The sequence below is a fragment of the Haemaphysalis longicornis genome, unplaced genomic scaffold (assembly GCF_048455015.1).
Source record: "Haemaphysalis longicornis isolate Haplotype H1 unplaced genomic scaffold, Haemaphysalis longicornis Haplotype H1 scaffold_9, whole genome shotgun sequence".
Lineage (NCBI taxonomy): Eukaryota > Metazoa > Arthropoda > Arachnida > Ixodida > Ixodidae > Haemaphysalis > Haemaphysalis longicornis.
This window is the reverse complement of record NW_027526460.1, coordinates 162,508,539-162,520,514: the sequence shown is the minus strand read 5'-3', so window position 1 is coordinate 162,520,514 and position 11,976 is coordinate 162,508,539.

Below are 11,976 nucleotides of genomic sequence, written 5' to 3'. Positions count from 1 at the left end.
GAATTTACCCCGCCGCGGGTGCTGATGGGAAGGGTGACGCGACGCGTCGATCGGTCACTTTGTTTGGCCAGCTTGTTAAAGGAACACTGAAGTGAATTTGTCAAATTTCTGATTTTGTTTTCACTGCATACACGGGCTCACATGAACACACTTTTCATCGTTTATTGGGTCGTTAAACCAATATTTGATAACAGTGTGATAGAAAAATTTCTTGCGACATTTGTTGCGGCCGCAACAACTACAGCATAGTGACGCGTACTCTTGTTGCGAGGATATTGGCGATGTCGAAGATTGTTGTAGCTCAAACCAGTTTCGGTTTTGCTTCTGTGCAACGTGCGTAATTGTCGTCTGACGTTATCGTTGGTTGGGCATTCGCGATATCTTTTCTAATGCGGCGGCTGTATAATGAGTCAGATAGGCTTGCCAGCACCGATTAGAGTCGTAACGTCCACTAGCCGAGGCGCATGCACTGGCGGAACGCCCTCAGCGTGATCGGAGACGCTCAACTGCGAGGTACGTCGCCCCCACCTTTGGAACTAGGCTGGATTGTTTCTGTGTCGTAAGAGGCAGTCGGCTAATCATTCGGCACTCTGCCTGTCGGTGCTGATGTCAACCCACACCAACAAGAAGTCGCCAGCATGCCAGTGTCACTCTGCACGCAGCCCGCCAACTCGCTCGTGGAGTACTGAAGGCTCCAATGAAAAATGGCCTCGAAAAAAAAATAAATCTACATCAAAAGAGAAACGCCACACGGGGGATTCGAACCTCTACACCGCGACGCAGTACGAGGCGTACAAGCATTGGCGGGAGTGAGTCACTGTACTCGTCGAGACCCGCGCGCCCGAAGCAGCGGGTCGGCACGGGCGAGTGGCCAGCCGCGCTCCGACGGATGTCTCCTTGGCCATCTCGCTATCCACTCTGGAACGTAGCTCCCTCTCTCATTTCTGTCGCTCTCTCTCTCTGCGTCGACGAAACAACGCTAGCCGCGTTGACGGAGCGACGAGAAATTTTTTTCGACACGTCTTTATCGATTGCTCGCGCAATAAGAGGCGTATCCTTTGGTATGCCTTTTGCCGAGATTCCGCGAACAATATTTTGTCCCTTGACCTCACATCAGCTGTCTGGATGAATTTGCTTAACTGCCATTTTGTTGGCAGCGTTGTTTCCTTGGGCGTTCGCTCCGCACAAGGGCTGGTGGTCTTGTCTTGCGTACTGGTGATAAAAGTTTACAAAATTACGCACCTTGTCATACAATCGTCCCGCGCGCACCCTTCACATTCACCGAAATTCCGCAAAAATTTTTTCGCGTCAGTGGCCATCGGAGTGCACAAAATATCAGTAAAGCTACCTTGAATGATAAAATTATAACGTATGCAAACACGAACAATAGTTGTTGATTCGACAGTACTTGTATTAGAATACATTTTTAGCTGCTAACTGCACGAGGCTCGACTGTTTCGAGCAACAACTATGGAGGAATGAGCAGGACAAGTTTACCGGCGGCGTTTTTTCTTGGATTGCGGGGGGGGGGTATGGTGATTAGAAAAGGTTTTTCTTTTTCTCGCAGCTGGTATCATGATTTATTATGCTTATCCTCCAGCTAAAAAAGGCTTTTTCTGTTTCCAACTACCGGTAGAGCGGTGTGTGCGGTCATCGTTAAGAGTACCCTGTTGTTGTTTTTTTCTGTTGTTAGCCTGCTAATTACGTTTCAATGGCTGTGTAACTGAAATATAAGCATTACTTTTCTTTGGTCAGTTGAGATGAAACTCAACTAAATAAATCTGAGGCAGCACGAAAACAAACAAAAATTGTTAACGTATACAAACAAAAATTGTTAACGTATACAGCCGTTCTCGCCGTGCTATTCAGCTATGGCCGACCGGATAACGTCCGTGAAGGTAACGTCTGTGCATTTCTGATGGGGTTGATTGAGTAAAACCATTTTACGAAAACATTGGATTGATTGATTGTAGGGTTTAACGCGCTGACTCAACGCAGGCTATGAGGCGCGCATATCCCGGATTAATTTTGACCACTTCGGGATCTTTAACGGGCGTTGAAAGCTCGTACACACGGGCGTTTTTGCTTTTCGCCTCCATTAGAAAAGCGGCCGCCGAGGCCGGGAATAGAACCCGCGTCTTCGTGCTCAGTAGCACAGCGCCTCAGCCACTTAGCCACCGCGGCGGGTAAGAAAGCATTGGAAAATTAGCTTCATTTATCCAGGTCTCCAAGAACAGGCTTCCTTTTGTATGCATTCCAAGGTCATTGGTATTCACTGTAAAGGAATGAAAGTTGATCGCGAAATCAAGGTAAAGTTTAGAGTGCAGGGGAATAGTTTCAGAAACCTGCGCGGGAAATAGTTTGCTGCTTTTGTTGCACCTTCCTTCCCGTCTCTTTTCTAATCAGTATATCGTCTACCTGTCTATCAGTATATCAGTCTATGTACCTGTCGTGAAATTTCTCCGACTTTTCAAAGCAAGGCTTTGTAACTACCAGCCCAGGGTTCAGTCGTGACCGTCGGCGTTAACAGAAAACTCCAGTGCACAAATAAGAGAAAATATTTGCCACCGCCAAGAATCGCACCTGGACTGAATGGAGAAATGGAGTGAGTACCCGTTTTCTTACCCATTACGCTACGAGAGCACGCGGTGACGGGAGAGACAGGATGTACACACCGAGCACAGCTGCGGGTTTACCCGCTGCGTTCAAGCTGAATAACACCTGATAGAGTCATGCGACCTCTCGCGCCGCTGTGCGCTACACCCACGGTAGGTGTAGCGGCCGTGTGCACGCGTTGGCATGCACTGGGCTTAGTAAAAAGCGGCTGCGAGTCGAGAGGTCGGTCGGCCGCGTTCTGCGTTGCAATATACGTGAGGGATGATGTTAGCAACGACATCCAGACGCGTACGCTCGAAAGGTCGGACCAATAGGCTGGCCGTGGCGACGTTTGCGCCGTCACTACAAGAGATGCCATTTACACTGCCAAATTGCGCCGAACCCACCCAAGCCCGAAATGCGAACGCACTGTATACCGATTACCACGCTACTCCCATGATCGTCGTCGGTCACTTTGACTTCGACAATGCGAAGCGGCAAAAGCAGTGGCTCGTCCATTTCATCCTCGGAAGAGTGTGGACTCGTGTGCAACGCCGATACCAAATAACACGAACGTACATTGACTTAACGTTCAAGAAGAATATAACTTCGGTGATAACGCTAACTCCGAGTGTGTATCACAGCAATCATAAGATTGTCTTTAACGTTGTCCTGGAGTGAAATATTAAAGAACGTGTTAAAGGTACAGTGTAACGTGCGATTAACGCAAGCGGCCTGTAGTCGGCCGTGGTGGGTTGTGTATAAAGCTTCGCTTGCCAACTGCCTCCACGGGATGGATTGGCGCGCACTTTAACAGCAGAGCTGTTTATTCCGACACAAATCCGGCCGGCGTAGACAGAAAACCTTGTCCGCATAGGCGCGTCCTCATGGCGACCGCCTGGCATAGTCGAGGCTTGCCGTGCGCTTGCGTCGCATAAGGAGCCCTTGCCTTCGTCGTCGTCGTCGTCGTATAGTGAACGGCGCACCACGGGTCCGCCGCGCCGCTATTCCTTCACAATGCACGCTTGGATAAAGCCACTGGATGAGCTGACGATTTATGTAGAGGTCTACCTGAGGTGAGGACGCTCAACAACAAGATATTGCCCGACGCAGCTCGGGAGTCGGAAGACGACGACGAAAGGGATGACGACGGTTGCTACTGAGTAGAGCACTTTACATGCGTTAATGGTCTTTGCATTACAGTGCCGTCCAAAAGAGCTTTGCAGGGCTGGGGTGGGTCCGGCAATTCCCTCTCTCCTGGAACCCGTTGTAAGTGTGGGGATAAGCTATAGGTCGACAACCAGCTCTGCGGTTTTCCCATACTTGCGCCACTAGTGCAAGTTGCGCAAATTTTAAATGCAGAGCATTTCTTTAACTCCGCCGTCCGTCCGCAACAGCTCAGCGCGCAGGTGCGCCCTCTCCCCCACTCCTCCTCTCCCGCATCACGCTACCCTCCTCGCTCTCAACAACAGGTCCGCACCCCTCCCCCTGCACTATATAAAAAAAATATTAGTTATCGGCGCCTGCTTTCGATCCCACGACCCTGTGGGCGGAACGCGAGGTACATGGTGCTCTTCCCACTGAGCCACAAAAGCGACACAGAATCAAAGGGTACGAACGCGCCTTATAACCTTGACTCATTCAAACTACGTAAAGAAGCTGCTGATACACGGCAGCAGTTGCATCGATCTCGTCTTCACCAGTTGCTGCAACGCACGACCACTGCTTAAAGACCCCTTAACAGTACACTTTAGCGACCACGAAGCCGTCGTTCTCAGCGTCCAATGCAACGACAACAGCAACAAATAAATAAATAAAAAATAAAAAAAAATAAAAATTGGTCCCATCTCTCCACGAGGGGCGACTCGAGTCGCAAAATGACGAAAGTAATAATTAATATATGAAAGAAATAATATTAATTAATAGTAATAAGCAATAATAGTTAACTCATTCACTACCAGCCCACCACCACCCCCCAAACACTAACGTTAACGCAATACACCCACCCCCTACGCGACGCATTTACTCGAGTCCCCCCTCGTGGGGAGATGGGCCCAGTTTTTTTACAGGGTATTGTAATCATCTTTGCTGAATACACATAGTCCGCCGTGCTTCGTTCGTGCCTTCTATTCGCCCAGTGTCATGAATTGTATTCCAGTAGTTTTGCACAACTGCTAAAATTATTTTTTCTCATCCCCATTGTCTCTAGCATTCAGGAAATGAACAATACGTATATCTGCAGGTATGATGATTTCGCTCTTACAACAGCCGCATGAATAGGCCTAAGTTCTGCCGAGTGCTTTTGTGAATTTTATAACTTGGTCAAGCTTAGATTTCACCGCGCAAATTATGTACAGCTTAAGTACTTCCCGGGCACCGGGAATGTCACCAAGGTTGAAAAATTCCCACATAGCCTTGTGGTATGCCTTTGAAGATTCTTTGAACGTGTGTTATAAAAACATTGCGAGGTTCGTTGCAAAAGAAAAAATCTTTGCCGCATAAATTCTTTGGGGTCAAATTCTCGGACATTCGGCGTAAGTCACCGTCGACGGGGACATTCCGACCAATGCTGCACATTTTTTAGCCCGTCCATCATCAGCTCTTAGATTGGCCACGTGCGCAAGGATCCCCAATTACGCCGAAGACCAGCGCAGTATACAATGAGTACAGCGCCGAATGAGAAGAACATGCTCAAATTTGCTACTAATACACCTGCAAAATATATTAATCCTCAAGATAGTGTTAGAAAGTTGAACTTACCTTGAATCTGGAAAATAATTCGGGAACAGGCATGTTAAGAAAGTCCTATGCACGCAATGTGAAGCAATTTCGAAATATTTGCAACAGGAGATGACCTGTCTTTTTTTATTATTATTCGCTTAGATGCTGCAAAAACAAAGCAAATGTGATGAAACAGCCCAGAAGCACTTACGTTCCTAGGACTGGGATTCTGCAAAATGAAACCTGACTATTACGAAAGCAGCCGAAAGTTTTTGTGCCAACATGCATGCACGATCAAATAACGACAAACTTAAAAGCTATGCTGTCGGAAGTGGTCGAAAACACCCACCCACAAAAGCAAGCTTAAGGCTCCCGAACATCTAAGAATTCTATAACTACCGCCGTTAGAGTTCTTACAACTCTAATGACAACTCTAGCCCTTTCGATATCTCTGACGTACCGTTATGTTTCCGCATTTCCCCTCCGTAGTGTAACTGACGTACCGGTACGTTCTCCATTGTGCGTTCGAAAATTCGCGCTATAGGGCAACGCTGGCGCGCCTGGACTGTTCCCGCCATCCGCGGAATCCATTCGTTGCTGGCGGGCATGGTCGCTCCGCGCGCTGTACTCTGTCGGGATGAGTGATCATTCGGAACGCGTATGATCCCGTACGGGTGCAAAGGTTCTCGCATCCGCAGCACGTTTCTAAGTTTTTTATGCTCTTTCGGCGTCTGCTACATCGCGCCAGGTTAGCCCAGAGAGCCTTTTACTCTCCAATAGACGGAAACATGACTCAATTGCGGCTTTCACTCCCTCACCGTGCCCTCACTTGCCGCTGTCACCAGCAAAAGAAATTGTTGTATCAATGTTGTATCCCCTTTTTATCAAAATCTGCCATCATGATTTGGCAACGCGTCATTTCTGTGCGTTGTGCGGGTTGCTGAAAGTGCTCCCTCCGTGCGCGCGGTTACTATGGGACGGCTGATCGCGCGGGGCCATCGACTGCGTGCAGCAGCGATGCTTGTACCGATTCTGATCACAATGCGACCCGAGCTCGGATTCGCATTCTGAGCGTTTGTTATCAAAGGAAGGGGTGTGAGTTCCACAGCTTTAGGTTCTGATGTTGAAACGGTGGGGTCGTCGCCTAGGAAGCGTGCACAGCAAACGAAATATGTGAGAGAAAGGCGATTTCTTACCCACGCTCTTTCCTTTCGACGCGTTATGTTGCGGACGCTATCATAATCGAATAAATACCTATGCTCCTTCCTAATATTCCGGGAACCAAACCGACACTGGGGGTGCCTCAGGACCAGAAACACCCGGCAGTGAAAGGGCTAGAACTCTCCATAACTCCTTAGAAATCCTTAGAATTGTAACACTAACTCTAACTCTAACTACCGCCATTTACGCAGGCAGAAAACAGCCGGGTTCGTGTCAAGACAATAAAATCGTCTTTGTTTGATCTTCTGTAACTGCCAATTTTTTGATAAGAGTGACCCTGTGAAAGTAGTACGGTGTACTTTCGGCTTCCTTTAAATCGGGCATACCTCGAAAAAACTGGACGCCACTCACTCAGACTCGCACAGGAAAATATATTTTCCATCACGCACTCACGCGCACTCACCTCACTACGCGCCCTCCACCGCTGGCACCCACTCGCACTCACGCTCACCATTCGTCGTGACTAATCGCACTCACTGGCGCTCACGCTCACTGCTCACCGTCACCACTGGCACACACTTGTGCTCACGCTCACCGCTCGCCATTATAGTCACTCGCGCTCGCGCTCGCGCTCACTACTCGTCGTCTTCCCTCACACGCGAGTGTGTGCAGCAGGCCCTCCATGACTCATGAAACGGAAGAGAATCAGTGCATTACGGCGTCACTAGTCCATCCAAATCATACTCCTACATCAACACGCCAGCAGAGATTTAATTCTAGGGTGCCCCATATCAGGAGCTCAGTGACGACATATTTCCTAGGATAAAAGCGACCCAGCCATTAACAGCCGACACAGCAAACGGCTCCTGCGACGAATAGCAAACAGCGTGTACAAGCGCAACAGTGGCGCTCACCGCGGTAAGCCCTGGAAATGGCGCGAGTCGCGCGAGTGCACTCGCGAGTGGTGAGCGGGGCTCCCTGCGAGTTTCTCTAGCACTTGCGAGTAGTGAGTGGGGCTTGCCACAAGTGGCGCTCGCACTCGCGGTTGGTGGCCGAGTCCACTGCACTGGGGCTCGCACTTTCTCGCACGCACACTCGCGAGTACAAAACAATTGCGAGACTCAGTTACCACTCATTCATGAGCGGTAAGTTGGGGGGTGGGGGGGAGGGGGAGGGGGGTTATGTGAGTGCACTCATGAGCGAGTCTGACGACCTATGATCAGGGGTATACCTGAGCATGTGTTTCACAAAAAACAAAAGCAAAAAAAACCGAAAGCTCTGTGCTCTTTAACCACTAAAGACTGTCTCCCGTACATTTTGAACAACAAGCACAAAAAAGCATTTGAATGACTCGAGGTGAGTTGATACAAGAACTCGACTGTCTGTACTGCCGTGTATCAAATGGGGGGTGTCGGCTGTTAATCATATCCGTGCGCGTATCACCATAATTGGTAACGTGACCGTAGAAGGCTATTATTGTTCGTATTTGATACAAAGTATATCAATAATTTTTAGGCATTTATGATTTATAGCGATTATGTAACCGCCATACCTTGGTCTAATCACCTGGGCAAAGGATCATCGCACACTAGTGTGTTTTAATTCCGCCAAATATTCTGTACGTCGAGTGTCCGCTCCCCTCTCTCTCTGCCTCTCTCTCGCTGTGCGTGTGGGTGTGTGTGGGTGTGCAGGCGTACGTTTATTCTCTTGTGCTTGATTTTCCTCCAAAAAATTGAGATTTTGGCCTCGGTGCTTCATTTTGATTATGGCATTTAACACGGCGCCGAAGCTAGACCCGGACTATGAGGTACGCCGCATTGGAGGTCTCCGGTTTAATTCTGGCCGCCTGGGTATCTTTAACGTGCGCTGAAATCTCGACACACGAGTGTTTTTGTTGTTCACCTCCATGCCGAACCCTCGTCATACTTTTTGTGTGCTTTATGTGCGCTGATAACTCCTTCGGAAGGCGATGGTCGGTTATGTATCCCTTCCTGAAACTGCCCCCATGTGTTTCTCAGGGATTAAAACACCCATCGAACTATGTACTCAAGGAAGTGTCATTTCAAATTTGAAAACAAGTTCGAGCTATCGTGGTTGAGAATCGTATTCGAAAATCACTCCGGCGTCATGAGAGACAGGCAGGTAAACTGGAGCAATATAAGACCGTGAAAACGATGAAATGATAAATTCCCACCTGTGCTTGTCTGGTGGTCGTCGGGAGGAGTATCTTCGTGTCTATCTCCGGATCCTGGCGCTGAAAACGAAAACGGAGGACATCATTATACATTGATTGCATTGAGAGTTTTAGAGTAGCGCTTTGTTACTTTGCGTACGTTAAATGTTACCTTTTTGTGGCACGCTACGTCGGAACCGTGCAGGGAGTTTTAGTGCAACATTTAGCCGGTTTTGCCTTGCGGCACGCTAGCACTGATGGCGCTATATGTTGAACCTAGTGCGAAGCCACACTCATCTGGCCGAACGAGCACCCGGAATTTTGGGCGACTTCCCAACCGGCGTATCCAAACGCCTTCCCGTTAGTTCTGAATGCAAAATGTGCACAACATGACAGAAATATTCTCCTACATAATCAGTATAGTGAACTAGAATACTTAATCACACTCTGTAGTGGAAGCATTGAAGGCTCAAGGTTACTTGTTTTGGCGATAGCACACAACGTGCAGACCCAAAGGACTGGGTTTCACGTATACATTTTATTTGACTCGTAAACATTGCGAAAATCCGTTTCGAACGCACGCGACATATAGACGTAACTGTTTGCAATGCGACGCGCAAGCACAAAAATAAAATGCGATCTTCTGCCTCCAGCCCGTCGGAAATATCGCACTCAATTCATTCGATTTGCGGGGTCGAACGGCAAGTCACTTCACCCTGGTGCAAGCCGAGAAGGCTTTTAACCGCATGCACTGAGTTGAGTCGTCGCTAGTAATTACTGATTACGAACATAGCAAGCACAGTCCACCCTCGGGAGCACACCGTCGTCTTCCACCGTGAAGGGAACTCGTCAACAGCACACACACACCATCCGACGCCGGCCTGCCGAAGCTTCGTTCGGGCAGTCAGCGATGCCACGATAGCATCACGGCGGTAGCAATGATCAAACCACGGGAGCTATTTAAGAATACAGGAGCACGTAACTTGTTCTATAAGACGCAGAGAACTGCCCACAGGGGAACGGAAACGTTTTGGTGCCTCGCTCTAGCTGCCTCCATGTTGTAAATACTGCGACACGCAAGGGCCGTAGCGCACTCACGCTACTGCGCTGGAATAGCGGGCGTTCGTTTTACGGCCCGTAAACGCAAAAACGACTTCGCGTACTGGGCATGCGCAGTGCAACCGACGCATGGAAATAGGGAACGGTAACACTTTTCGTATAGCTGAAAACGCTATACTAAAACTCTCTATTATGAGGTTTAACGCGCCAACGCTACACAGGCGATGAGGCCCGCGGTAGTGCAGCACTCCGTATTAATTTTGACAACAATAATTTTTATAACAGTTGAAATGCGCCAAGTTCAGCCGCATTGCTAATTCTGGAAATTACTGTAGCTCGGTTATAACGGTCTTTGTAAATCATTCGCCAACTGTCAAAACATTCGAAAAGATTAGGAGCGTTGAATGCTCCTAAATGACCTAATATGAGCTTCTAACTTGCTCAGAAATAAGGCACGCACGCAGAAGCATAATATATTCACCTGCTGAACAAGCTTTACGTACCTCATAGCTAACTAATATTGTACGGTGGAAGTGCGTCAAAAAAACAAAGCCCAAACAGCACTGCGCAGAAACTTTGTTTAAATTGCATACTTGAATACATGTTTAGAAGTTGATTCTGCCCATGCAGAAATCTCTGAATTTCGTCTCACATTTAGTGTACAAGAAGTTACAGACTCGTTAGCATTAGTATTACAGACTGCATGGACTCAACTGGGACAATAGCCCTTACCCTTTTCTGCCCAACTTCATACAGACCTTGCTTTCAAATATAAACGATTGTCTCATGTTCACTTTTTGTCGAGCTGGGATATTACTGAGTAGAACTCTCCGTGGAACGCAGTATGTTGAAAATACCCGGTATTTTAAAATCCCAAGCGAAAGATGGGCCGCTCGGCCGCCCTTCCACCCCCCACCCCTTAAAAAAATGACAATAGCAAAAGTCGATTGCGCTACTTCTCGTTCGGGTTAGGCACACACCCGGGATCGCCGTTCTCAAGGAAAATTCGAGCCCTCATGCACGCTACTCCGTTAACTTACGGTGCAGCCAAGACTCGGCAGAGCGTGTCCCGAATGCTGGCACGAGTGGCTGCTGTTGCGACTGCGACTGTAGCTGTTGCGACTGCTGTAGGCCAGTGTCGTCGGCTGACGAGACGCCGAAACGGCTCTTCGCTCGCGCCGGGCCGGAGGCCACCACGGGACCGATGGCATGTTTGGATCTGCCCGTCGCCTTCAACGCACCGGTTCCACCTGTAATGATTGCCAATGACAGGCGGCGCTTCAGCCTCGACGACGAAGTGCACTATGGTGATCAGAAAATTTCGAGTAGATTCAAAACTGAGATTTACCTTTTCTCTATGCAAAAATGGAAAAAAAATGTAAGGATACTAAGCACTGCATATATGTAGAAATGAACACTGCTCAGTAATCCGGGTTTTGCCCGGGGAGTGTTGTTTTGGAGTTGTGTATTTGGGGTGCAGTGCCGTGGATCTTTCTGTACTGCCGACGTGGGCGATGTAAATAGTTTAATCTCCACTGCGGTACAGTATGTACGGCTGCGCAGAAAGGCCTGGGTAGTGGTGTGTGCGTGTGAAGGGGGGGATGTTGTGAGCGGGCATCTTCATATATGCAACACTGTGCAGGTATTGGGACTACCAAGAGAGAAAAGAAGAGAGAAGAAAACTATTTTGTTTTCCACATGGAGTTCCTAGCCGCCGGCCAGGAGCTCCTGGGCCCTGTCAGCGTCTTTTTCCAGGCAAGCGTTGGTCGGCCTACATGTACAGGTATGTGTTATCGGCCTTGTTCCGCCTGAGTTTGGTAGCTCTACGTTGACTGTGACGATGTGCGAGGCAACGTTGAAGTATGGTATGTCAAGCAAGCTGCGGTTGACGCTGTCAGACGTGCAAACTTAAAATTTGGTCTCATGTCAAAAACGCCCAGGGAAAGCGTCAGCCAGTACACCCTTGTAGGAATGTGCTATTTATTGACTTTTGATAAAATTGACAGTTGGGCTAGTTGGTTTTGATTCATCGTAAGTAGCGCTAGATACGGGACACAGAAGAGAAGACACACACGACGGCTATTGGCTTTGTTTGATTTAATATAATGTAGTCCTAACATTGAGCTTCACGACGTACCAAGCAACAAATCTCTTCATACCTCAAGCAGCAGGTACATTTTAACAACGTTAGACCAGTAACACTAAAGTTAAGACTGATGTCAGGAAAATTTCAGTTAACGCTTGGAATGTGGTACACGTCACAGCGA